Source organism: Schistocerca piceifrons, chromosome 6, assembly GCF_021461385.2.
Source record: "Schistocerca piceifrons isolate TAMUIC-IGC-003096 chromosome 6, iqSchPice1.1, whole genome shotgun sequence".
Taxonomy (NCBI): Eukaryota; Metazoa; Arthropoda; class Insecta; order Orthoptera; family Acrididae; genus Schistocerca; species Schistocerca piceifrons.
In genome coordinates, this window is record NC_060143.1 from 321,790,455 (window position 1) to 321,816,565 (window position 26,111).

At 42.8% G+C, this 26,111-nt stretch overlaps 1 protein-coding gene across 3 annotated transcripts in view; it reads left to right on the forward strand.

The window, feature by feature from the left end:
* The first annotated feature begins 2,465 nt into the window (after positions 1-2,465).
* LOC124802849 (sodium-coupled monocarboxylate transporter 1-like) overlaps positions 2,466-26,111 on the forward strand; it is a 235,068-nt gene continuing 211,422 nt past the window's right edge. For 2 of the 3 annotated variants that reach the window (XM_047263870.1, XM_047263872.1), the window contains exon 1: positions 2,466-2,574. The gene's annotated coding sequence lies outside the window, so the exon portion shown is untranslated. The remainder of the gene's footprint in view (positions 2,575-26,111) is intronic. The other variant, XM_047263871.1, reaches the window with a different exon arrangement.

Below are 26,111 nucleotides of genomic sequence, written 5' to 3' on the forward strand. Positions count from 1 at the left end.
TTTATAAAAATAGAAGTTAGGAAATTAGCTCCCATTACACACGACACACCCTCACACGCATACACACACACACACACACACACACACACACACACACACATACACACACCACATATTAAAATATAAAACAATTTATTTATTTAAAACAAAAACTAAAAGAAACAAAAATAAATAAAAATGTAGAGACACACACCAGTTGGAAAATATACTCACAATATTCACAAACGCAGATCAATACCAGACGCTCTTGCTACCTCCAGAACGAAACAAAATACGAACGCATTCTGCGCATAAAAACAAAGAGCACAAAATGGAGAGAAGTCAGCGAGTCTCCACAAAATAAAAACGTGAATATACTTGGTGTTATTGAAAGTGTTGTACGTTAAAGACAACCACATTTGTGCAGAAGAACGTGAAAATGGCGTCAGAAAATACGGTGAGTTTTTGGAATCTGTTGTAAGTTCCTATGGGACTATACTGCTGAGGTCATGGGTCCCTAAGCATACAAACTATTTGAACTAACTTAAACTAACTTACGCTAAGCACAACACACACACCCATGACCCCCAAGGGAGGTTCGAACATCCAGGGGTGGCGGGGGAGCCGCGCGAACAATGGCATGGCTACCCAGCGGGGCTAAAAGTACAGCGAGTAACGATATTAGACGAGTTTGGTCTTAACTAGACTTCATTAGAGTCGCAAAATACGATATTTAACCTACATAACTTGTATAACAGCGGAGAACAGAGTTCGAAAAACATAGAAGACAGCAGATATTGTTGTGATATTGACAGCAAGGCTGTTCACCTTTTGCGTGGTAGGAAACTTGTCTTATTATTTAAATATACGCTCTAAAGAAGAATCTCAGTTAGACAGACAGGACTCATTGGTTTAGAGTCTCGTACGTTGCAGAAGATTTGCTTTGCTCTAGTGCAGTGTTTCTTGACTTCGATAAGTGGAAGCATTTTCGGTGTCCACTGTCATCGTGAAATCTTTGGTTTGTTTCCACAGTTTTTTTAGCACAATATTCTCGAAATGAATTATTTTTAAACAAAAATAACTATTATTTCAAATATTTATTTGGTTAAAAATATAATAAAAAAATTAATTTAAAATTTCTTACAGTAATTTAAATCTCAAAGAGATGTCGTACTCTTTGTTATTTTCGCATATTAACGTAATATTAGGTTTTAGTAATGGAAGTTGAATTCTCACTATTGATTCTGCTATCAAGTCTGTTGTGGTACTTATTTTTTGTCGACACATACACTGGGAACCACTTTTCACATGCACCTGCAGTTCCCTCTGCATCTGGTCTATTGCGGCCAGGTGATAAATACAGCCTTACTCGCTGTCCGTGTCACATTCGTAACGACTACTCAAATTAGTTGGAGAAAGCGAGAGTTTTGTGGCAGTGTTAATTTTTTAAGGCACTTTCTTCAGTGTTGCAAAAAAAAGAGATGTAAATTTCGCGGAACTCTCGAGTGATCCCCAAGGAATTCTACCGTTTCAGTAACTCTGCCCTATTGCAACAAGAACCACAATTCTACTACAGTTAAAATTCTTCCAAAGGGCATTTCGTGTTCTGATAAGATTCGAAAGCACTCGGGATAAGGACTGATTTTTCTGGAAGGTAAAAGAAGAGGAATATATACTAGCATGCACCACGTGAAATGAGGGTTTGCAGCGACACTTCAGATGCAGTAATTCCGTATCACATTTAATACAAATAAACCGTTCTAGTCTCGAGCGACCGAAATGTCACAGAAAATTAAGGTAAGTATATTCGGAAAATACTCCCAGTAGCATGTAGCGGTGTTTGCTGAGATGAACGGGAAGACAAGTGACCTGTTTCTCTTTTATTTCTTTGTTTTTTTTTTCAGTTCAAACACCCCCTTTAAACTTGTCGATTGAACTGCTTGTTTCTTCCTTATCCCCTCGACATTTCTTCATATATGCACTCTTTTGTTTCTTGTCATGTTCTGACTGGGCCGATACTGCCCGAAGTTTCATTTCTTTTCTCCTCCCTTCCATGACGTTTCCCTTTTGTCAGGCAGTTTGGTTCAGTTGGGCAAGGGTGGATGGAAACGTACCGACATTCAGCATTTGGTGAAAACAAGTAAAATTTGTACCAGGATAGACAGCTTAGATGGCTCCTCCATACGAATCCAGTAGTGTAATCGTAGCACCATCTCTTTGGTGATGAACAATGAGTAACGCCGCAAAGTCGGTTTTACTGGTGTCACTCGTATGCATGAGTGACTATAAAACTGTGCTTATGCTCACACACACAAAGATAGAGAAAGAGAGAGAGAGAGAGAGAGAGAGACGTTGCTTGTCGTTCTTAAGCGCGCGGAGTGAGAAGGCGGCGACGGTAGCTAGCAACAGGATACGTGGTGGGGGCTGCAGATTGGCGGGCCGCTGTGGTACAGGACAGGAAACGTAGGGGTCAGAATGCGCATGCGCTCTCGTGCTTAAGCCTGTTCGCCTCTGGAAACCAACGACTCGCCAACGGCGGACCGGTGTACATCACTGCTTCGACCGCAGAAACTTTGCTTAACATCGGCCTCACAGGTACGGTACTCAGCGAAAATACTTCGCTTCAGCTTTGCACTATCGTAATTTAGCAGGTGCAGAAGATTAGAGACTTCGTTACAAATGCAGTGCCGATTGTTCCGCGAGTAAAACCAATAACCCGACGCAACTACAACAGGTTAAATATTTTTATTTATTTATTTTTTCAGGAGGAACATCTTCCTTCTTGTTATAAAAATTCCATAGTTGTCTCAATTCAGGAAATAACGTGTTGGGGGAGAGAGCAAACGCCACTAGGGTACCTAATTTGAAGAAATTTAATTTGAACAGTTTTTCTGAAGTAGCCGTCCTAGTCCATCCGACCTAGTACATCGTCACTTATCAATCTAACGTCACCAGGACATCAGTTTCTAATCTCTACGTCTACATATACACATATATTCTGCAAACCACTGTAAATTGCATGGCGGAGGGTGCTTAGCGCAATGCCTCATGTTAGAGTATCGTTTTGCTCAAATAGCGTATGGAGTGCGGAAATAATGACTGGTTAAATGTTTCTGTGTGAAGTACTTTCTTTTTATTTATTTTCAACGTCCGCCCCCGGTAGCTGAGTGACTTTCCTCCATCAATCTTTCCAATGACTACTCCGGGTTCTGAAACACTATGAGGTGTTCCGTGTTGTCGGTTGCTTCACTGTTATAGTAAATCTGTTACACGACATTTACGTTTATTTTACTTTTTTCAACGTGCTCCGTTACAGTATTTGTTATACTACATGCATGTATTATGTATGTGTATGTGTGTGTGTGTGTAGGGAGGATTCGGGGGGGGGGGGAGGGGAGGTTGGAGTGTAGTATAATGTTTTTGCCGGCCGTGGTGGCCGAGCGGTTGTAGGCGCTACAGTCTGGAACCGCGCGACCGTTACGGTCGCAGGTTCGAATCCTGCCTCGGGCATGGGTGTGTGTGATGTCCTTAAGTTAGTTAGGTTTAAGTAGTTCTAAGCTCTAGGGCACCTCAGAAGTTAAGTCCCATAGTGCTCAGACCCATTTGAACCATTTTTTTATAATGTTTTTGTTGTATGATGATGATGATGATGAGAGAAAGGAGAAGGTTATTTCTGGTGGCAGCACATAGCCCACTCCTCGAAAATAGCTCCAAGCTTAACGTCCTCATGCGTCAGATGGAAATTTTTTTCTACCACCAGAATCTCTGTGCGTAGAGTAATTAGTCTAATTTTGTCTTCGTGTTCACTACGGGAGCTTTAAGTATTGAGCTGAGGAATGAGCGCCTCTTAATTTTTAGGGTTCCGTACCTCAATCGGAAAAACAGAACCCTTTCGTCTATCTGACTGTCTGTTTGTCTGTCTGTCCGTGAGACTGATAAGAACGCTTTTGCTCGGGAGCGGGCAGTCGTATTTAGTTGAAATAGATTGTATTTTCCCAGTACCCTGACAACGAAGCGAAGGCTGCCACCTACCTTCTGTACAACTGAGTCTATGTTATCAGTCCACTTCATATCATAGGTATTAATATGAGATGACTAGTTATAACTGAGAATCATTGATACTGCAGTCATTGGATACTACGCTTTTCCATTTCGTGAAATTCTTAATTTTACTTACGGTACGTTTCAAGCAAGTGGCCAATCTTTGCATCACTTCCAAATACTGAAAAAAAGTCTGATTAAATATTTCTGCGGGATTTTTCAAACATTACTTCATCTTCCTACCTTCGTCAAGGAGTTCAGTCGAGTAACGCAGCTTTCTATCTTCCTAAAATTAAGGCTTATATTTGATACTAGTAGACTTCTCTTGGTCAGGGATGCCATTCTTGTCAATGCTAGTCCGCAGTAGGTTAATTTAATACTCTGAGAGTATAGAATAGGCTGTATCTTTAAACGATCCCTCGTAAATAAAATGATAAAATACTTAAGTCTTCCTCATTAAAATCTTGCAGGGTGTGTCCTTGTCCTTTATTTTTCCAATCTTAACGTTTACTTTTTCTTCGTGGAGCTCTAAGATAAGCCGAATTTTATTATTATACATCGTTCCATGTACATTCCTGGCATAAATTTTTCATCGTGACTTGCCTCCATCAATCTTTCCAATGACTACTCTGGGTTCTGAAACACTATGAGGTGTTCCGTGTTGTCGGTTGCTTCACTGTTATAGTAAATCCGTTACAGAGCTCCTTAGTAATACATTGTGACGAAAGGAAGATAAGTGAAGTTCTGTTGACGTTTGGGTAGGTATAATCGACGAATACTCTGCATCTCTGATTTCGACTTTGACAGGAAGTCGATATGTGACTTTCTTTTCCTTCACACCGAGTGTCAGGGTGCAGCGATAGGCATCTTAATGACGCGTTCGGCAGGACGGGACTCAAACTACCCAGATTTATCCATGGTTTCCTTGTATCGATTAATATCAGTATGATACCTTTTGAAAAAGACAGGGACAGTTTCCCACTTCGCCCTTGCCCTGTAGAACTTACGCATCGTTCCTGATGACATCGTTGTCCATGGGATGTTAAATCCTAAGCTTCCTTCTTCCGTTTGTATTCGAAAGGAACTGTTCGGTATAATGATCTTTACCACGTGCCACCTTTTATAGAGCACAAAAGAAACAAGTTAGTTGTTACACGCGACTGCTGACTTCAGAGACTGTTTCGTAAGCTGGTGGAACGCTATCTTCTTGTGTCGCTTAATTCCACGAGGAATTCAAACAGTAGTGAAGCGTCAGTGTGCCTCACACGTGCGTTAACGAGGTCAAAGGCACGTTAAGTGCCCTCACAGTAGAAGACCGTTGAGCCAGGAGAAGGAATGTCAGAAAGTCTTGTTGATATGCGTAGAGCACCGTTCCTTGTTTATTTCTCTAATGATGATACAACTTTCTCATACAAGATGTTAGTTTGTTCGCTAAAGTAAAATATATAGTACCAGTAACCGACCTATACCAATTCCGTGACGAATCGAACACCCATTAAAATAGCCCCATTGTAAGAAAAGTTAGTTTTCACATATCTCAATGTTTATGATATCTCCTGAATGATGGGTCATACAGTAATGTAAACTTGCAGGTACATTCAGTGGTATATGTGGGTACTTACTACAAAATATATTGTGAATAGAGTTAGTAGCAGAGAAGTAACATGTTATAACACTGATGCTGACCTTTTACCGCATGACCAGTGAAAATGTGGTTCGCTATAAACTTATTTCTTTTTAATATTTTGTTGGCGGCGGTGTTGACGAGAAGAGATTTCAAATTTTACATAAAGATTGTGGGAAGTCACAAAGTGCTCTCTTGCACAAATGCGGGATGAATATAATGTGGGTAATTTGAATGCTGAGATATTGATAGTTTCTAATTTACTTGACTTATTGTGTTAAATCTGTAACGAAAGAGTATACCTCTTAACGAATAGATTAGGACAGCATTTAACATTTTTAAAACCCGTCCTTGTTTATAAGAAATACCGAGAGTAAAATTTTTGTTCTCCCTAAAAGTCGTTAGACAGGCAATCTGCAAATGAGATCGGGTGATTTTTGTAGACGCTTAGCTATTCCCGACCGTCAGCGTTAAAAATGTACAGATAAGAGGGAGTGCTGCAAACTAAGTCTCCGATTTTTTATGTGAAAACTCTTAAAATATTTTAAATAAAACAAACGTTTTTAACATTCTGCGTATTTATTCTTCATGTCTAAATATTTATTTCTCAACATAGTCAGTCTAGTGAAGAACACGTATCTCCCTATGAGAGATCAGTGTCTTGTTTCCGTCCCTGTAGAATGTTTGACTTTGCTGACGGAGTTACAACATCGCCTTTGATGGCAACGCTTCGTGACTATCAAAGTTATGTTCTCCTTAAGTTTTGGAAACAGATGAAGTCGGGAATGTATAGAGGTTCATTGATGACAGTGAAACCAAGGCGTCAGACTTTTACAGCTGTAGTAGCTCTCATGTGTGGTCCGTCATTGTCATGCTGAAGGAGAGAGTGCTCCGTACGTGGAAGAAATCTTTGAATTCTAAACTCAGTTACAACACGTCCTTTCTCACGCACCGACATACACTATGTGATCAAAAGAAATCCGGACACCTTGCTGAAAACGATTTACAAGTTCTTGTCGCCATCCATCGGTAATGGTGGAATTCAATATGTTGCTGGTCCACCCTTATCCTTGATGACAGCTTCCACTCTCGCAAGCATACGTTCAATTAGGTGCTGGAAGGTTTCTCCGGGAATGGCAGACCATTCTTCACGGACTTCTGCACTGAGGAGAGATATCGATGTCGGTCGGTGAGGCCTGGCACGAAGTCGGCGATCCAAAACATCCCAGAGGTGTTCTTTAGGATTCAGGTCAGGACTCTGTGCAGGTCAGTCCATTCTTCTTTTTTTCTTTCGCTTACACCATAGTTCCGCAGCGATCGCAGGGTCGGCGTGGTTACAACGGATTTGGCAGTGTTAGTGTTAGGGATGGCCGGATGCCCTTCCTGCCGTTGTTGTGTAACCACTCCGCCAAAGGCCGTAGATTGTGAACAGGTGCTCGATCGTGTTGAAAGATGCAGTCGCCATCCTCTGATTGCTCTTCAACAGTGGGAAGCAAGAAGGTGCTTAAAACATCAATGTAGGCCTGTGCTGTGATAGTGCCACGCAAAACAACAAGGGGTGCAAGCCCCCTCCACGAAAAACATGACCACACCTTAACTCCACCGCCTCCTAATTGTACTGTTGGCACTACTGACGCTGGCAGATGACGTTCACTGGGCATTCGCCGTACCCACACCCTGCCATCGGATCGCCACATTGTGTACCGTGATTCGTCATTCCATGCAATGTTTTCCCATTGTTCAATCGTCCAATGTTTAAGCTCCTTACACCGGGCGAAGTGACGTTTGGCATTTACCGGCGTGATGGGCAGCCGCTCAACCACGAAATCCAAGTTTTTTCACCTCCCACGTAACTGTCATAGTACTTGCAGTGGATCCTGATGCAGTTTGGAATTCCTGTGTGACGGTCTGGATAGATGTCTGCCTATTACACATTACACTCTCTTCAACTGTCGGCGGTCCCTCTCAGTCAACAGACGAGGCCGGCCTGTACGCTTTTGTGTTGTTCGTGTCACTTCACGTTTCCACTTCACCATCACATCGGAAACAATGGACCTAGGGATGTTTAGGAGTGTGGGAATGTCGCGTGCAGACTTATGACACAAGTGACACCCAATCACTTGACCACCTTCGAAGTCCGTGAGTTCCGCGGAGCGCCTTATTCTGCTCTCTCACGATGTCTAATGACTACTGAGGTCGCTGATATGGAGTATCTGGCAGGAAGTGGCAGCACAATGCAGCTAATATGAAAAACGTAAATTTTGGGGGGTTTCCGGCTACTTTTGATCACATTGTGTAGTGACGGTACACATCACCATGCTGCACGCTACAATTCGGAGACCTCTAGCAGTAACGGGCTGCAAATATGTAGACACGAAGAGTAAAGATGTAGAATGTTAATAACTATTATTTTAAAAGCATTAAAAGTATTGATATAAAAAAATTCGGAGGCTTATTTTTCGTCACACCTTCGTAGTAGAGGATCGTAAGCTAAATACTTTAATATTAACAGCACATACAGAAACTTGAATATTTAGTTTCTGATTGGAATAAATAAGTTACACGCTCTTTGGTGTTAATGATAAGCGTACAGTATTGTTTCTTGTTTGTTTCTCACATGAGATATTAGTCTCTTCTCTGAAATGAAATATGGTGTAACAGTAACCCTTCCGCACCATACGGCTACAACTAAGACCCTGAGCAACTGGTCATTGTCACGACTGCCATTTAACAATGCACACGATACAATATAATCCATTTACAGAACTGAATTATGGTTTCAAAAACATTTGCTCGGCCTGGAATCTCATTGATTGCAGCAGAATTGTTTTCAGTGATGAGCCCGATGACATCGAAGACGTCTCAGGAGACGCCCTGAACAGCGGTAGGATACTAACCCGACTGTTGCCCGCCATACTGTCGAACGACCAGGAGTGGTGTCCTGCGGTACCGTTTCTTCTCATAGCAGAACCCCTTTAGTTGTCATCCTCGAGTTGTCATCCTCGACACCCTGGGCACAGTGTTTTTTATTATTATTTTCAACCATAATGGCTATGTTTGTGAACCGTGACTGTGTGGGATAATTATTGATTTCTAATTTCTGCCGATGTAATAAACATTATATCGGTCAAATAGGCAGGAATTTCAGAACCCGATTCAAAGAATAGACTGCTACAGGCTTGATTAATGCAACAAATCAGCAGTAGCAACTCACATTAAAGACACAGGCCACCCTTTGAAAATCGAAGACAACCCTGAAATTTTACCCACAATAGGAAAAAGTAAAAGTATGGATATCATGGAAGAAATGGACATTTTCGTACATAATACAAAGCGTGGAGATAACATTCTTAAAGAAATAACCGAATTCAAAAACACAAAATTCTTCAACAGTCTTAAGCCAGTCCTAACTCAATAGATTCAAGATATGTCAATGTAAATAAGTGACTACAAATCTGTCAGTACCAAGAATCTCGATACAAAACCTCGATAATCGATACAGACTCACAAGATACAGTCCGCCATCTTGTGTTACGTGCATATTGTTTACATGTATGTCGACGCAATTTGTGCCATGAATTACGTTGGCAATCAGTGACAAATACAATGTGCAATAGTGTAATGTCAATCAACAGCTCCGCCATTACACCAGTGATGCAAGTGAAGCAGCAAGATGATGAAATCGTAAGTGATCAACTGTTATATAAAAGCCTTTCACACTATTTTCGTAACATATAACAACTGATTCAAGTCTACAAGCATCCTATACAGGCTGTGATATCATACATAGTCAACCACAAGGAAGAAAACCTGCAGAAGACATCACGGATATCGATTTCTAGCCATACACTGCCCCTCTCCTCCCCCCCCCCCCCCCCGCCCAAATGCCACACCAGCCGCTACAGTAACAAACAATGAAAAGGAGTTCTAGATGAATCTAGTTTAAGACTGTTTCTTTCCAAGTAACATTTCACTGTACGTGTGTATGTATGTATAAACGACTGAAGATGAACAGAACACGTTAGAAACGCGTTTTATTATGTTAGATTAAACATAAAATAAAAATGTGACTTGGAGCAGAAAGTAGAAATCAATAACAGTCATTTTTATCTCTTTGCTTTTTTTTACTTTCTTTCTTTCTCCTTCTTTTTATCTCAGTGTAGCACATGCAACCTATGTTCACAATTATTTGCTGCATATATACCAGTCTCCGTCTTCGTCTTCAGCTTTTACCCTCTACAGCTCCCTCTAGTACCATGGAAGATATTCCCTGATGTCTTAATATGTGTTTCTCATATACTCCTTTGCGCGACGATTCTACGGAGAACCTCCTCATTATTTAACCTTATCAGTCCACCAAATTTTTAACATTCTTCTGTTACACCACATGTCAAATGCTTCTATTTGCTGTTTTGATTTTCCCACACTCCATATAATGTTGTGCTTCAAACGTACATTCTCAAATTAAGACCCATGTCTAACGCTGGGAGGACCTCTCCTGGTCAGGAATGACTTTTTTGTTAGTGATACTCTGCTTTTTATACACTCGTTGCAGGGTGTTTTAATTTCGTGATCACTAATTATGATGTTAAGTTTCTCACTGTTCTCATTTCTGCTACTTCTCATTGCTTTCGCCTTTCTTTGATTTACTCTCAATTCATATTCTGTATACTCATTAGATTGTCCATTCCAGTTAGCAGATCCTGTATTTGTTCTCCAGTTTTCCTGAGGATAGCTTTTGATTCTGTTAAGCATGATATCCTCAAACAAAAGTTAAAATATTATGGGGTAACAGGAGTAGTAGACTCATGGTTCTCATCTCATCTTTTTAAAAGAAAACAGTGTTGTCTGTATCAGGCTTACCACATAACAACAGTCATTCAAAATATGAAACATCAGACAAGGGGTGCCCCAGGGCTCTATTTTAGGTACATACAGTTTAGTACCTCACAAAAAATACCTGACCCTATAAGTATAATGTATTCAAACAATAAAATTGACTACAACCTAAATTGGAAAACTCACACTCTATACTAAATGAAACGCCTTAGTTCAGCTACATTTGCAGTACGCACGATAGCAGATATAGGTGATTTAAAAATGAAGACGTTGGTTTATGCGGCCTACTTCCATTCACTAATGAGTTATGGAATCACCTTTTGGGTAAACTCCTCTCACAAATAGAACATTTTCAAAATTCAGAAACGAGTCATTACAATTATATCTGGTGTCAGTCTTAGATCATCATGTGGAGACCTCTTTAACAAACTTGGTATTCTAACTACTACTTCTCAGTACATATACTCATTGATGTCCTTTGTCATTTCCAACGTTTTTCTTTTTACACAAAATAGTGAAAAACATGATTATAACACCAGAACCAAAAACAATCTGTATAAGGACTACAAAAGTTTAATATTACTACAAAAAGGAGTCAAAAACATGGGTACTCATATATTCAATAACTTACTAGAGCATATCAAAGGCCTTGTAAGTGAATTAAAGAACTTCCTGTTGGCCAACTCCTTCTACTCCATCGATGAATATCTTAACAAGGATTACAGATCATAACTCTGTCTGCATTAGTATTGTACAATATCCATGTATTTGAGCATTAAAAAAAACCTTTGCCTCTTTCCACATCCCAGAGACTCCTCGCCAAGGGATCCATGGAAGACGATAAATGTAATCTAAAATGTAATGTAATAGCAATGTTATCAGTGAATCTTAGCAATGATATCCTTTCACCGTGAATTTTAATTACAATCTTGAATCCTTCTTTTATTTCCGTCATTGCTGCTTCGACGTATAGTTTGAACAACAGGGGTAAAAGACTAGGTCCCTGTCTTACACTGTTTTAAATCCGTGCACTTAGTTCTTGGTCTTCCACTCTTCTTGTTCCCTCTTGGCTCTTGTTCATGTTGTATATTACGTCTTTCCCTATAGCTTACCCCAACTTTTCTCAGAATATCGAACACCTTTCACTATTTTACATCGTCGAACGTTTTTTCTTCAGCGTTGCTTCCATCATCATCTGCAACGTCAGAATTGCCTCTCGGGTGCCTTTACCTTTGCTAAAGCCAAACTGATCGTCTTGTAACAGAGCCCCAATTTTCGTTTCCATTCTTGTGTACACTATTGTTGTCAGCAACTTGGGTACGTGAGCTTTTAAAGCAACTTGTATACGTCAGTTTTTAAGCTAACTGGGCGATAATTCTCGCACGTTCCCCAGTGATATTAGAAATTCAGATGGAGTGTATCTATCTCTTTGCCTTATTTAATTTTAAGTCTTCCAGCGCTCTTTTAAATTCTAACTCCAATACTGGGTCCACTATCTACTCCGTACCGACTTCTGTTTCTTCTATCGCATCATCAGACATGTCCTCCCCTTCATAGAAGTCCTCAATGTACTCTTTCCATCCATCCGCTCTCTTCTCTGCATTTAACAGTGGAATTACCATTGCACTCTTAATATTACCGCCCTAGCTTTTAATTTCAGCGAAGGTTGTTTTGAATTTTCTATATGCTGAGTCAATCATATCAGTTTCGATTTCTTCGCATGTTTCATGTAGCCGTTTCGCCTTAGATTCCTTGTAATTGCTATGTATTTCATTCTTCAGTGACTTGTATTTCTGCATTCCTGACCAGCACAGTGGAATGCACAGCGCTATATCAAAGATATTCTACTCTCGTTTCGTTGCCCTTCATAGCAAGTCATCCTGGGCTTACGTATCAGCAAGATAACGATCGTCTGCGCACGTTGAGAATTTCCACTGCTTGTCTTGCTGCTAAACAAACCCTACCTTGGCCAGCAAGGGCGCCGTATCTCTCCCCAATTGGGAACTTAAGGAGCATTGTGGGCGCTGTCTCCCAACCAACTAGGGATTTTTTAAGATCTAACTCGCCAATTGGACGAAATTTGGCACGGTATCCCTCAAGAGGACAACCAACAATTCTATCAGTCGATAACAAGCCGAGTAACTGCTTTTATAAGCGAGAGAGGTGTACCAACATTTCACTGAATTGCTCAATTTGTAAAGCTCTTCTCATGAAAAAATCATCGATTTGTTCTAAGATTGTAATAATTTGTTTGACTGAACATGTAGATCATATCTACAGATTTCCGTTTTATTCAGATAAATTCCTTAGTGTTGAGTCGTTATTTTTGTCTTACAGTGAACAAAAAATTCCATATCATCAAAACAAAACTTACACACCTATGACCATTTCAAATTATAATCCTTCTTCTTCATTTGTGGAGATTTTTGTGTATTTATGGATTTCAAACGATAGTTATAAATACGCTTTCACGGTGAACAGAGAAACTGTAAGAATTTTAGTTTTAACAGGGTTCACAGCCGCCACGAATGGTCTAAATGAAAACATTTTACCATACCATCTGTCACTGACTGGTTTGAAATGTTTTTTTTACTTTGCTTTTATTGCTGCAAGTTTCGGCTGTGAAGCCGCAATTGAACAGACCTGAGAAAAATTCGGAACTCTCATCAAATCACATAGCAGTAAAAATGTAGGGGCTTGGCCGGACTTCTCACTTACGAGTGTGTATCTCGAACAATAATTTACAGCATACACTAAGAAGTGTGAGAATGTTCTTAACACTGTGGAATTTTATGAGTGCTTTAACTTTAATTCATTTACGTTCAGTTTCATGGGTTATTATGCTACACAGTCGTTTGAAACCGCACAGTAATAAAAGCAAAACAAACAATGTTTGATTACGTCCAATGGTAGTCCCTTAAGATTTTTTTACGTTATCGTATGAAACAGATGCGTAAGAGATACACAGAAAATACAGTATATTCAGTAGCATTGCTCGATACATGATACATAGTCTTGTCACTGGTCACACAGTGCAGGAAGTGAGGCATGGCTGAGCAAGCAGTCAGGCTGGTCCTAACGCCACGGGAGCTCTAGATATGCCAGTCAGTGTCATTGTGCCTCCATCATCCAATAGAGGGGCCACAGTTCTCCAGGACGTTGCAAAGCAAGGCCGCGCCACTCCGCGGCGGCAGCTGTCGGGCGCGGACGTTGTCGCCTGCCACCGAATGCGAGTACAAAGCACAACCTGTAAGATAATGTAGCCCCTGATGTCCGAAAGAACAGATACCATTGGTTATCTTGCAGCTCTCGAAGAATGAAATTACAATGAAATCCAAACCATTAGCTGCTTACAGGCGTTGATAAATATCAAGGGGGACAGTTGAAAATGTGTGTCCCAACCGGGACTCGAACCCAGGATCTCCTACTTACATGGTAGACGCTCTACCCGACTGGGCCATCAAGGACACAGAGGAGATGTCCGAAAGAACAGATACCATCGTCATATAGATAAAGCTTACCAGTCAATGACCTTCATCAGTGCGGATGCACTCACATTTCTCAAACTCTTTACGGGAATCAGTAGATTGACTGCCACGAGTAATGAGTATAGTGGGTAGGGGTAGCACAAATGCAGAGTGTGGACAGTAAGTTGGAAGTTTGGGTCTCACAGGGAGGGTGCCAGAGATAATTCTCTGCAGTCGCACTATCTTCTGTGTCCTCGAAGGCTATAGTTCCGCTTCGAGCGGAAAGGTTCCTGTTTACTGCACTTGCCGCAGCGTCGCTTGTGTGGCGTTTTCCTCGATAGTGTTGTTCTCTCTGCGGAATGAATCGTAGCTCCTCTGCTCCGCCTTAGTGTCTGTCTGTGTTCGTCTACTTGCAGCGGCGTCGGCCGCTCCGCTATGACTTCCATGGTTTCCACATGTATTCCACGGGAAGGTACTGCGAGCTTTACTTTCGATGAAACAATGCGACACGTGCAGCCTGGGTCACTAGAAATCCACGATTGACTTGTCGATACAATTCATGTCAACTCTGATCAGGTCCACAGCGCTTATTTTAATGCAGACTAGTACGTGTTTTATGTGAAATTTATGGATCCCCTTCACGTGGAAAGATTACTGTCCTGGCATGATTCTCAAGTCCCGTTCAAGCATCGCAATAATCCCGTTAGTATGGTGTCACTCGCACACGCTGAAATCGAATATACCAATGTTCGAGTGTTCAACCTCCCGCCGGAAGTTGATGACAACTTCCTAAAGGTCATATTGACTCCTTATGGTAACGTAAAAAAGTCGTTCGTGAACGCTGGTCTACACAGCGCAGATTACAGTCTTACAGTGGAATTTCTTTCATGGAAATGCATGTCATATGCAATATTCCATCACATTTACAATTGTGTGGTTACCTCGTCCGTATCATGTGTACTGGTCAAGGGAACGTGCTTCCTATGTAATGAAATTGAACACGTTCGGTCTAATTGTCCGCAGAGGGTTTTTGTATTAAAGCCGTCATTAGTGCTGGTTCGCAAATTGATGGTTGCTGATCTTGTTCCTTCCAATCCCGCCATCTGACCTCCTTCCGCTTCGGATTATAATGAACTAACAGTCAGTTCTGATGATCGTGTCAATTAATTTCCGCCCTTACCTCTGCGACAGGTTCAGAATCCTATTGGCTCCAGGATAGAACCTGTAACGGCGACAAACAAGCAGCTTCGCACCCAGGACGGTCATGGTGAGGATTTGGTTGTGCCTTCTGCGCTAACGTCCTCCGCTTCGATTATGTCCCGTGCACCTCATGATGCTACGATACCTCCAGTCCGTGGAACTGCGAGTGGCGAGGAAGTTATCTCCAGCATCCCTCCTGCTCGCAAAGTGCCTCCTTCTGAGCTGCCTGTGTGTGGAGAGGGAGCGGAGTCCCCCCCTTCGTCTTTGTGTCCTCAGTTACAGTCTGAGATGACGCAATGTCCTCTTGCTCCTTCTTCAGCCGCCGACGGTTTCCTACATTTTCCGACTATAGCAACTCCTGAGGAGTATAAAATCAGCGACCAAGTATCACCTGTCGCATTGGCAGTTCCACAGAATGCTTCCCCTTTGGTGACTGAAACTACATTACATGACCCTAGTTCTGAGGGGCAGGAAGCTGTGCCTACGACCCCTCCCACACCTCCATCTGCAGAGGCCGCCATCCCACGTAGCAGACAGAAGCAGCGTATACAACCGATTGTGTGGTGACACGCAAAAAATCTAAGAAAAAAGGCTGTGATGGCGGGAGTTCTGGTTCCCCGATGTCTGCTTCATCTATGGATTCCGCAGTGAGCTTTGATTCTCAGCTGTCTACCTAATTCAGATGTTCCGTACATCCCTGTATAGCTGTGATCAATGACCCAAGCCTACACGTTCCTTTCCTTAAACGTTAATCGTGTGGAATCACAATTGCAATTGCCTTCGTTGCGTCAGTTCATTTACAACTCATGTGCTGACATAGTCCTCTTACAGGAGGTGCTATTTAGGCATATCTCCTTACCTGGTTTTCGTGTGATCTATTATATATCACAGAAATATTCTACAGGGACCGCCTTATTCTTTCACGAAGGCATTCCTATTGCTGAGGTGGAAATGTTGAATTCTGGCAGGGAAATATGTTATCAACTTTTTAATCTTGATTCTTTTATATGCTCCTTCTGGCACTGGTTGCACAGCGGATCTTTCGCGTTTTTATAAAGAGGATATTGTTTATCTGTTGCATAAGAGTCCTCCGGGTATTCTGTTGGGTAGTGATTTTAACTGTGTATTGCGTCCTGCAGATCAATCTCCAAATTTTAATTTCTGTCGCGAATACAATGAATTAGTCTACTCCTTACGCCTGTAAGACGTCAGTAGTAGGCTAGTGGGGTTACGAGCGCAATTTTGATATCAAATTGATATGCAAATTAATTAAACTGATCAATTCATCAGCCCTGCCCTGCCCACCCCCGCCGATCCTCGCCCACACAGCCCCACCCCCGCTCCTGACCACGCCCACCCCCACCCCCAGATGACATCATGTGTTTTTCTCGGCCCGTTGCTCTGTCGGGATGCATCTGTTGTGTGACATAACCTGCTTTCGACTCGCATACAATTGCATGTTCTGTGTGTGACGTAGAGCACTGTCTACTTGCGATCATTATCTGCAAACCTCTCTGTCATCAGAGGATCCCCATCCCGTTTCGACACATTGCTCTAGACGAATGAAGATTTATGCGACGTACTCCATTCCCCTGCAGAATCTCGGGCATAAAATCGAGTCTTCAATTTCATAAATATGATGATTCTAAGTTAGTTACCGGTGTTTGTGAGGTATTACAATCCCCGTGTATACATCTGCTTGACAGATGTCCTGCTTATGGAGCTGGTGGCGAAATGGCGTGTAATTTCACATGTCAAACACCACTGCAATGCGTTTGTCCCTTTTTTTTGTAAGAGGCATTCCCCGTTACTAACGATCATTTTATATAGGACTGATGCGAGGCAGTGTACAAAGTATGTTAGAGAAGAAAAAGCAATGTATCAAACAACGAAACAGGGACCCTCTCCTGCGACTGATAACATGTGGGGGAAGGTTGTCGTACTGTACAGGCGATGAAAATTTACACCGGTGTGTGCAAGGAATGTCAATCGCTGGCCACCTGCTCCAATGAATAAATATTTAATAGGGTCGCTCCATATTCTAGATGCCGGCACATAGATGGTATTCGTTTTCGATATATTGGAAGACAGAGATGCAGTAAAAATTTATCAGATGGAAGTAATGGAGCTTTTATAGTTCGTAGCTTTTCTCTGGTGGATGGCACAGAATGACGATGATAGAATGTTTGGGTGAGAGACGTGAATGGATCCTGAGGGACGCGGATCTCCTTCGATGTCTAGTCTTCCTAATTTTCACAATAAGAAACACCACCGTAAATGTTTGTACTGTGTTTTGTACTACATTGTGTTGCAGGAGCAGGCTTCATTTGGCGCTGACCCTGCGCATTGTAAATGGGTGACAGAGCTATGAAAAATGTTCCCACTTCCATCGAGTGGTCAAAACACGCTCCTATAGCATTAACTCAGCTTGCTGTTTCTACACAGGTTGCAGAATGTGGTAGATATTTCTCTCTCCGACTTAAGGGTAAAATTGCTGAAATTTATCTCGCTATCAACTGCAGTGTGTATTAAAGTACATCGCTCCATATCAATGGCGTCTTTCCCACCCCGATCATCCACTGGGTACACTGTTGATTACCACATAATGATTGACTGACACCACTCCGTTGAGATGGAGGGAACCTTGGCGGAACACTGGATGTCTGTTATTTGTCACTGTGGAACGTGGGATTAAATGTAGAGGTCATCACCTTAATACAGTTGTTTGGAAGCGTATCTCATTGGTATAGGCCGCGCGGGATTAGCCGAGCGGTCTCATGCGCTGAAGTCGTGGACTGTGCGGCTGGTCCCGGCAGAGGTTCGAGTCCTCCCTCGGGCATGGGTGTGTGTGTTTGTCCTTAGGACAATTTCGGTTAAGTAGTGTGTAAGCTTAGGGACTGATAACCTTAGCAGTTAAGTCCCATAAGATTTCACACACATTTTTTCATTGGTACAGACAAGTCCTATTTCCATATGCTGCGACGCCCTCCACATGTTTTTATTTTTATTTTTCATCAGTAAGATAATAGTACCACTATTTATTTGTACTACCTCATGCATGTTGTAAACAGCATCTTCTGGCGATAGTGAACACCATATTAGTAATCATGTATATGACTGCAAAATGAAGGAACAATCCTTTTCGAAACGGAGCACCGAGACATCCACTACCCTCTCGATGATTAGATGAGATTACGTGTACGGGTCATCACTTTGGAGTAGCTTTTGGAAGCACTCTACAATACCGCAAACTCTTCCAGTTTCCACGTTTTTGTCAATTAGAAACATCGCCTTTGTGTTTTATTTTTACCAGCCTGTGTTGTGGTAGCTGTAGAGATTAAACCATGTGATGTTCAGTGTTCTGTGAGAGCCAGAGGATCGAACCGTGTTAATGTCGTTTAGCAGCAGCTGACACGGATCTAAAAGTCATGGTAGAAAACACAAAGTGTATGGCTGTGTACACTTATTGGGTGAGTTACAACCGAAAAAACGATGTATTAAACTGCTTATGAAGGAACAGTACAGGAACCCTCTCGTGTGATTGATGGTCTGTTGGATATGGTCATCCTACAGTACAGGTCATGAAACTTTACACCGGTCTGTGGAAGCGACTCCGATCACGAACAACCAGCTCCAATGAATCAATACCTGTATATTTAATAGGATCTCCAGATATGTTTGGGTGATTGACATGAATGCACCATGAGAGACACAGATCTTCGGAATGTAGTACCTGTATGTAGTTTTGAGATGTGTCAAAATGCAGTAGCAAACTCTTTGTCCTTACTCCGTGCCACGTATGTTGTGTAATCTTCCTAATTTTCCCAACAAGAGACACCACCATAACTGCTCTATCTCTTCTATTACCTCGTGTTGCGGGGGAAGCTTCGTTTGGTGCTGGCCTTACACACTGTGCACGGTTGGCGGAGCTATGGCAGTATGTTCCCATTTCAACCGAGTGGTCAAATGCGCTCATGTCGCATTTACTCAGATCAGCCCATTTCCCCACAGGATGTAGGAGGTCAAAAATATAGAGCTCTCTGATTTCCGTACAGGTCAGGCTTAAATTGGGACGATCACGTAGATAAGGCTGTAGGGAGGGCGGGGCAGAGACTTAGGAGCAGTTACAAGATGCAGAGTGAGTGTCTAAAAACAGCGCTGGAGTTCTTGGTATATGGGATCCTTAGCAGATAGGTTGGAAAAAAGGTGACTCGTTTTGAGGTACGAGAGTGGCAAAAATATTATTCACCAGTGACTGTAATCATTAAAAGACGTCTCTACATGATCCAAAGCAAATATGTGATTGAATGAATAGACTTGATTCCAAATTGCGGACAGCATTTCGGACAGCATTTCTGCCTAAAAGTGTAACACTATCAGACATCGTGTGTGCCTGTAGACGCAAGACCGCTTTTTATGCAGGATGATGGTAACACTGTTTTTAATAGCGCGGTCCTTACACGAAATGTATGTTGTGGGTTGTCGAATCTCTCTTTGGTCAGCTTCAGATGTCATTTCTCAATAGTGTTCCTTGAAAAGAACATCGTGTTCCCTCCATGGATCTCCAGTTGTCCTACTTGGAAAGTGTAATCCGACTGCTGAAAAAAAAATACTTGCCATACAAAGTGACTCCCATGATCAATTTAATTAATTAGCCTAACAAATTGATATCAAATATGTGCTGCTTGGCAGCAAAGCCGGCCGGTGTGACCGAGAGGTTCTAGAATCTTCAGTTTGGAACGGCGCTACAGCTACGGTCTCAGGTTCGCAACCTGCCTCGAGCATGAATGTGTGTGATGTCCTTAGGTTAGTTAGGTTTAAGTAGTTCTAAGTTCTAGGGGACTGATGACCTCCGATGTTAAGTCCCATAGTGCTCAGAGCCTTCCTTTGACAGCAAAGGACGGGCAGCAAGGGTGCTCGGCATAGCAGCTGGCCGTTTCAGGAAGCCTGTGCCGCCCCCCCGCCCCCCCCCCCCAAATAGGTGAATGGAGGGAGGGAGGAGTAGAGGGGGACTGAAGAGGGCCTCGATTTTCGGCAGTTTGTGGACGCCTATCGAGGAGAACGCATTTTCAACTACCGGCCCCTCTGCAGTCCTTCATGATGACGATATTCCCCAGTGCATGTGCTGCATTATGACCCGTTCATAATGAGTGAGGGTTGTTTCACAACAATTTCGACGTGTAATTAAAACTGTGACGCAATTTTTTCCATCAGTTGTGGTATAGTGTTTTGGAATCGGTTACGTAGGCTGTAGGTGGTTTTTGAGCAGGCGTCTGTAGCGAACTCTGACATCAAATAACGATAGATACTGTATGCTTACAGGTAATGCACTTTTTAAACTCCTCCCGGTCAACACCAGCATCTTGTCTGTTGAACATTGTACTGCCAAAAAGAATAAAGATAGTACCTTACACCCCTGCCTTTCTCCTGCCAGATTGTAGGTGTAGAGTTGGGTTTGATTGTATCTGTCGCTAGTTTCGAGTGGTACTGCGAATTTTTTCCCAGCAGGATAACACCAGTTGTGTGGTATCGTCAGTTTTTGAGCTGTATTGCGCTTTTATGCCGTCCTTGTGTAGCACCATGCACATAGTTGTGTAATTAGGCCTGAAGTTTGTGATTAATTACTTAATTAGGACCAATCTTTGCGTCAGTTTCCCGACCAAAATAAATAAAGCACACTAACCTACCCTTCCTCTCCCGCATATGGACTGTTTCCATATGTTATGGGGTACACTTGGGCTTTCCATCCAGTAGAATCAAGGTTCGAGTCCTGGAAATGGCACAGCCATGTTTAATTTCCTGTCCATTCCAAGTGCCTCTGGTGGTTTTATTGTGTTAGGGGGGTACACTTGTGTCTTCCGCCCAGGAGTACCAGGTTTCGAGTCCCAGAAAGGGTACTGCCAAATTTAATTTCCTGTCAGTTCCCGGAGGGGGTGGGGGGGGGGGGGGTTGCTGGTATGTCAGCAAAACGTTCTGACAAAGAAATTCCCACCAAAAGTCGAAATTCATTCTCTCACGAGAAATAACGTACGTATCGTATCGGAGCAAGCTGATATAGTGCGTGTCTTACACCAATAATATGTAGACATCTATCACATCGAAGAGTCCATCGCAATGCCTTACAACCCACTAGTCAGTATCTTCGATACGACAATTACACCTGGACGTAATGAAGTGATCTTAGCTGCATTTCAGTTTACAAACTTATTATGGGATCGCCTTCCAAAAATCTCTGAGTCTTTCCAAGGAATTTTACGTGCGCTTTTGGCAACTGTTTCAAATGAAGTGTTAGAGCGTAGAGTAGTGCCGACCTCGTTCAAAGTGAGAAAAATTGTTTTAATCCTGAAGTGCTCTGGACCAGCTTCCCCTGATAGCTTTCGCCCAGTTACTTTGTTAAACTTCGATTATAATACTGTGGCGAGGGCAGTTAATAGTAGGATGTCACCTGTAATGGGAATGATTGTTGCCAAACATCAAAGCTGCGTACCTGGTCTTACCATTCTAGTGTCGTGAATCGGTTTTGGTTGCTGTTGTAACGTCCGTCCCTTGTGGCCTTGCCTTCCTGGACTTTTATATGGCATTTGATAGCGTTAATCACGACTTCTTGCTTCGGATTCTGGAGGCAGTTGGTTTTACTGTCGGCACACGGCGAGTGCTCTCAAATCTGTTTACAGGTATTTCAGCTTCAGTGGTAGTTAATGGCCAACTGACGCCCCCACTAAATATCCATCGGGGAGTGCCTCAAGGAAGCCCTCTGTCAATGACTTTGTTTGTGTTGTCTCTGGAGCCCCTACTTCGGATGTTAGCATCCCAGCTGAACGGTTGGACGCTTTCCGGAGGGACTGCAGCCGTTCTTGCATACGCGGATGATGTGATGGTTCTACACTGCAGTTCTGCGGAGATACCTCGACTGAAAGCTATAATCGATGATTATTGTGGGAGTTCAGGTGCACTACTTAATTAAGGTAAATACAGGATTTTTACGAGGATTTGATTACGCAGTTGTTCCATGGGCTACTGTGGTGGATTGGCATACGTCTCTCGTTATCATCATTGATCGTTGTCCACTCAAAATGGCGACGCTCAACTGGAAGTCTGTTCCAGAAAAAGTTCAGGGAGCAATACTAGAACATGAAAGGCGTTCTCTTACTCTGCTCCAGAAAGTCCGAATACTGGATACATGTGTTTTATGCAAAGCGTATTACGTAGCACAAGTTTATCCGCTTCCCTCGATGATGGCGAATAAACTACGGCAACAGTCTGGTCGTTTCTAATGGAAAAGACATATTCTTCGCTTACGGTATGAGGTGGTTACAAAGAATCGTTCCTTTTGGGGGTTGGGCATAGCGGACATACGAAGGAAGATGCACATGCTTCTTCTGCGACGTACTGTTTGAATGATAACTCAAGAAACTCACACATACGTTTATTTCTCTGTGTCCGTCCTGCTAGTCTTGAACCCGCTATTGATGTTGGTCAGATAAATTATAACTTAAAACACATTCGTGACTTCCGTGTTGCGGTGAGCTATTTAGGGGCTGACATTTTATGGAGACCCGTCCTCACCATGCAGTTCCTACGGAGTCGTTGGAAAACAGTCCCTTTACCGAACCTTGTTTAAAGAGGACTGCCGCAAACAAACTGGGCGACAGTTTGGTGCAATATGAGTCTTCCGACAGTGCCGATGCGGGTAGAGTCCTCTTGGTATAAGGTAGTAAATAACTTGATTGCAACGAACGAGCGACTTTTCCGTATTTGGCTTAGCGACACGGATTTATGCAATCGCTGTACGTCTAAAGATACGATACGACATCTCTTCACTTGTGGAGGTCAAATGGCAAATTCGTCTCGGATTAGGACGCAATTGGCCTTACTTACTCGATCTTCTGTCAGCACCCGGTAACTGAGTGGTCAGCGCGATAGAATGTCAATCCTAAGAGCCCGGGTTCGATTCCCGGCTAGGTCGGAGATTTTCTCGCTCAGGGCCTGGGTGTTGTGTTGTCCTAATCATCATCACTTCATCCCTATCGACGCGCAAGTCACCGAAGTGGCGTCAAATCGGAAGACTTGCACCCGGCGAACGGTTCAAATTGTTCAAATGGCTCTGAGCACTATGGGACTTAACATCTGAGGTCATCAGTCCCCTAGAAATTAGAACTACTCAAACCTAACTAACCTAAGGTCATCACACACATCCATGCCCGAGGCCGGATTCGAACCTGCGACCGTAGCGGTTGCGTGGTTCAAGACTGAATCGCATAGAACCGCTCGGCCACAGCGGCCGGCCGGCGAACCGTGTACCCCACGGGAGGCTCTAGTAACACGACATTTACATTTACATTTACATTTGCATTTGCATTTACTCGATCTTCTGAGACCTTGAATACTACGGACATCATATTGCGACCGAATTCTTCCTTCTTTCCACGGTCGAAAACCCATACCGTAGTTACTGGGACACTTCGTTCACTATGTTGTACAAGGCCAAGGGGAAGATCACGTGAACGTCACGCACTAGGCCCCTATATGATCATGGCCAATTGGACATGCTTGCGAATGCATCGATATCGAGACCTCTTCGCCAACATGTTGAATCTTGTTTTTTTGTCGGCAAGGATTTGGTTAATTTCAGTATTCTAATGATAGGTGTTTTCCTTGTTATGTATGTTTCCCATCTGATTTGCTTCGGTTTGTGCTCTCCTAGTTTCCCTGCTCAATTTGTTTAGTGTTTTGACTCAATATCGCTTCAGTTCTATAGTAAAATGAGTATAGATGAAGTATATACAGGGTGGTCCATTGTACGTGACAGTACCAAATACCTCACGAAATAAGCGTCAAACGAAAAAACTACAAAGAACGAAACTGGTCTAGCTTGAAAGGGGAGACCAGCTGGCGCTATGATTGGCCTGCTAGATGGCGCTGCCATAGGTAAAACGGATATCAATTGCGTTTTTTAAATAGGAACCCCCATTTTTTAAAAAATATTCGTGTAGTACGTAAAGAAATATGAATGTTTTAGTTGGACCACATTTTTCGCTTTGTGATAGATGGCCCTGTAACAGTCACAAACATATGGCTCACAATTTTAGACGAACAGTTGGTAACTGGTAGGATTTTTAAATTAAAATACATAACGTATGTACGTTTGAACATTTTATTTCGGTTGTTCCAGTGTCATACATGTACCTTTGTGAACTTATCATTTCTGAGAACTAATGCTGTTACAGGGTGATTACCTGTAAATACCACATTAATGCAATAAATGCTCAAAATGATGTCCGTCAATCTCAATGCATTTGGCAATACGTGTAACGACATTCCTCTCAACAGCGAGTAGTTCGCCTTCCGTAATGTTCGCACATGCATTGACAATGTGCTGACGCATGTTGTCAGGCTTTGTCGGTGGATCACGATAGCAAATATCCTTCAACTTTCCCCATAGAAAGAAATCCGGGGCCGTCAGATCCAGTGAACGTGCGGGCCATGGTATGGTGTTTCGACGACCAATCCACCTGTCATGAAATATGCTATTCAATACCGCTTCAACCGCACGCGAACTACGTGCCGGACATCCATCATGTTGGAAGTACATCGCCATTCTGTCATGCAGTGAAACATCTAGTAGTAACATCGGTAGAACATTACGTATGAAATCAACACTCATTGCACCATTTATATTGCCATCGATAAAATGGGGGCCAATTGTCCTTTCTCCAATAATGCCGCGCCATACATTAACTCGCCAAGGTCGCTGATGTTCCATTTGTCGCAGCCATCACGGTTTTTCCGTTGCCCAATAGTGCATATTATGACAGTTTACATTACCGCTGTTGGTTTTTTTTTTTTTTTGTTATGGTTTTAGGGCGCAAAAGTGCTACGGTCATTAGCGCCCGGTCTGTAACTTAGGAAAAGGTAAAAAGAACGCGAAACTGGAAACCAGCAGCAATGGAAGCGAAACTCAAAAATTGGGGAAACTAAAAACAGAAGGAAAGCTTAAAAAACCACTATAGAAGGGGGGTTGTTTGTCCCCAAAAAGAGTTTCAAATGACTGACGTCATCTCACTGGCACTAATGAACTCAAGAACGCGATCGGCTGAGCGCGTGTCATCTGCTAAAATGGAAGATATATCAGGCGACATCTGTAGACGGGCGCGTAACGGAGTAAAATAGGGGCATTCAAGTAAAGGGTGTCTCACCGTCCACAGTTGAGAGCAGTGGGGACAGAGTGGGGGAGGATCGTCACTTAAAAGATCTCTATGGCTAAAAAGACAGTGCCCTATCCGGAGTCTAGTTAAAATTACCTCCTCCGACGACGCGTTCGGGAGGAAGAGCTTTCACGTCCCGCAATTTATTACTGGGAAGTGTCGACCAATGTGCGTGCCATAAAAGAGCAACACGACGACATAAAACACTCCGCAGATCGGTGAAGAAAATCATGCGAATAGCTGGCTGAAGAAGAGAGACTGCAGCCTTGGCCGCTATATCGGCCGCCTCATTTCCACAGATGCCAACATGTCCTGGGATCCAGAGGAACTCCACAGAGACGCCCCCCAAGTGGAGCAAGTGGAGGCAGTCCTGAATCCGGTGGACGAGAGGGTGGACAGGATAGAGAGCTTGGAGACTGAGGAGAGAGCTGAGAGAATCTGAACAGATAACATACTGTAACCGCTGATGGCGACGGATGTATTATACAGCCTGGAGAACAGCGTAAAGCTCCGCAGTATAAACCGAAATCGATTGGGGGTGTCGCCAACAATATACGCACTCTCAACACCAAACGATGTTTTTGAGCCATCAGTGTAAATAAATGGGGCGTCCTTCATTTGTGCGCATAGAGCTGCAGATGCCCGACGATAAACGAGAGAAGGGGTACCATCCTTGGGAAACTGACAAAGGTCACGGAGCAGGCAGGTCCGGGGACGGAGCCAAGGCGGTGCTGTACCCCAAGTTGTCAAGAAAGT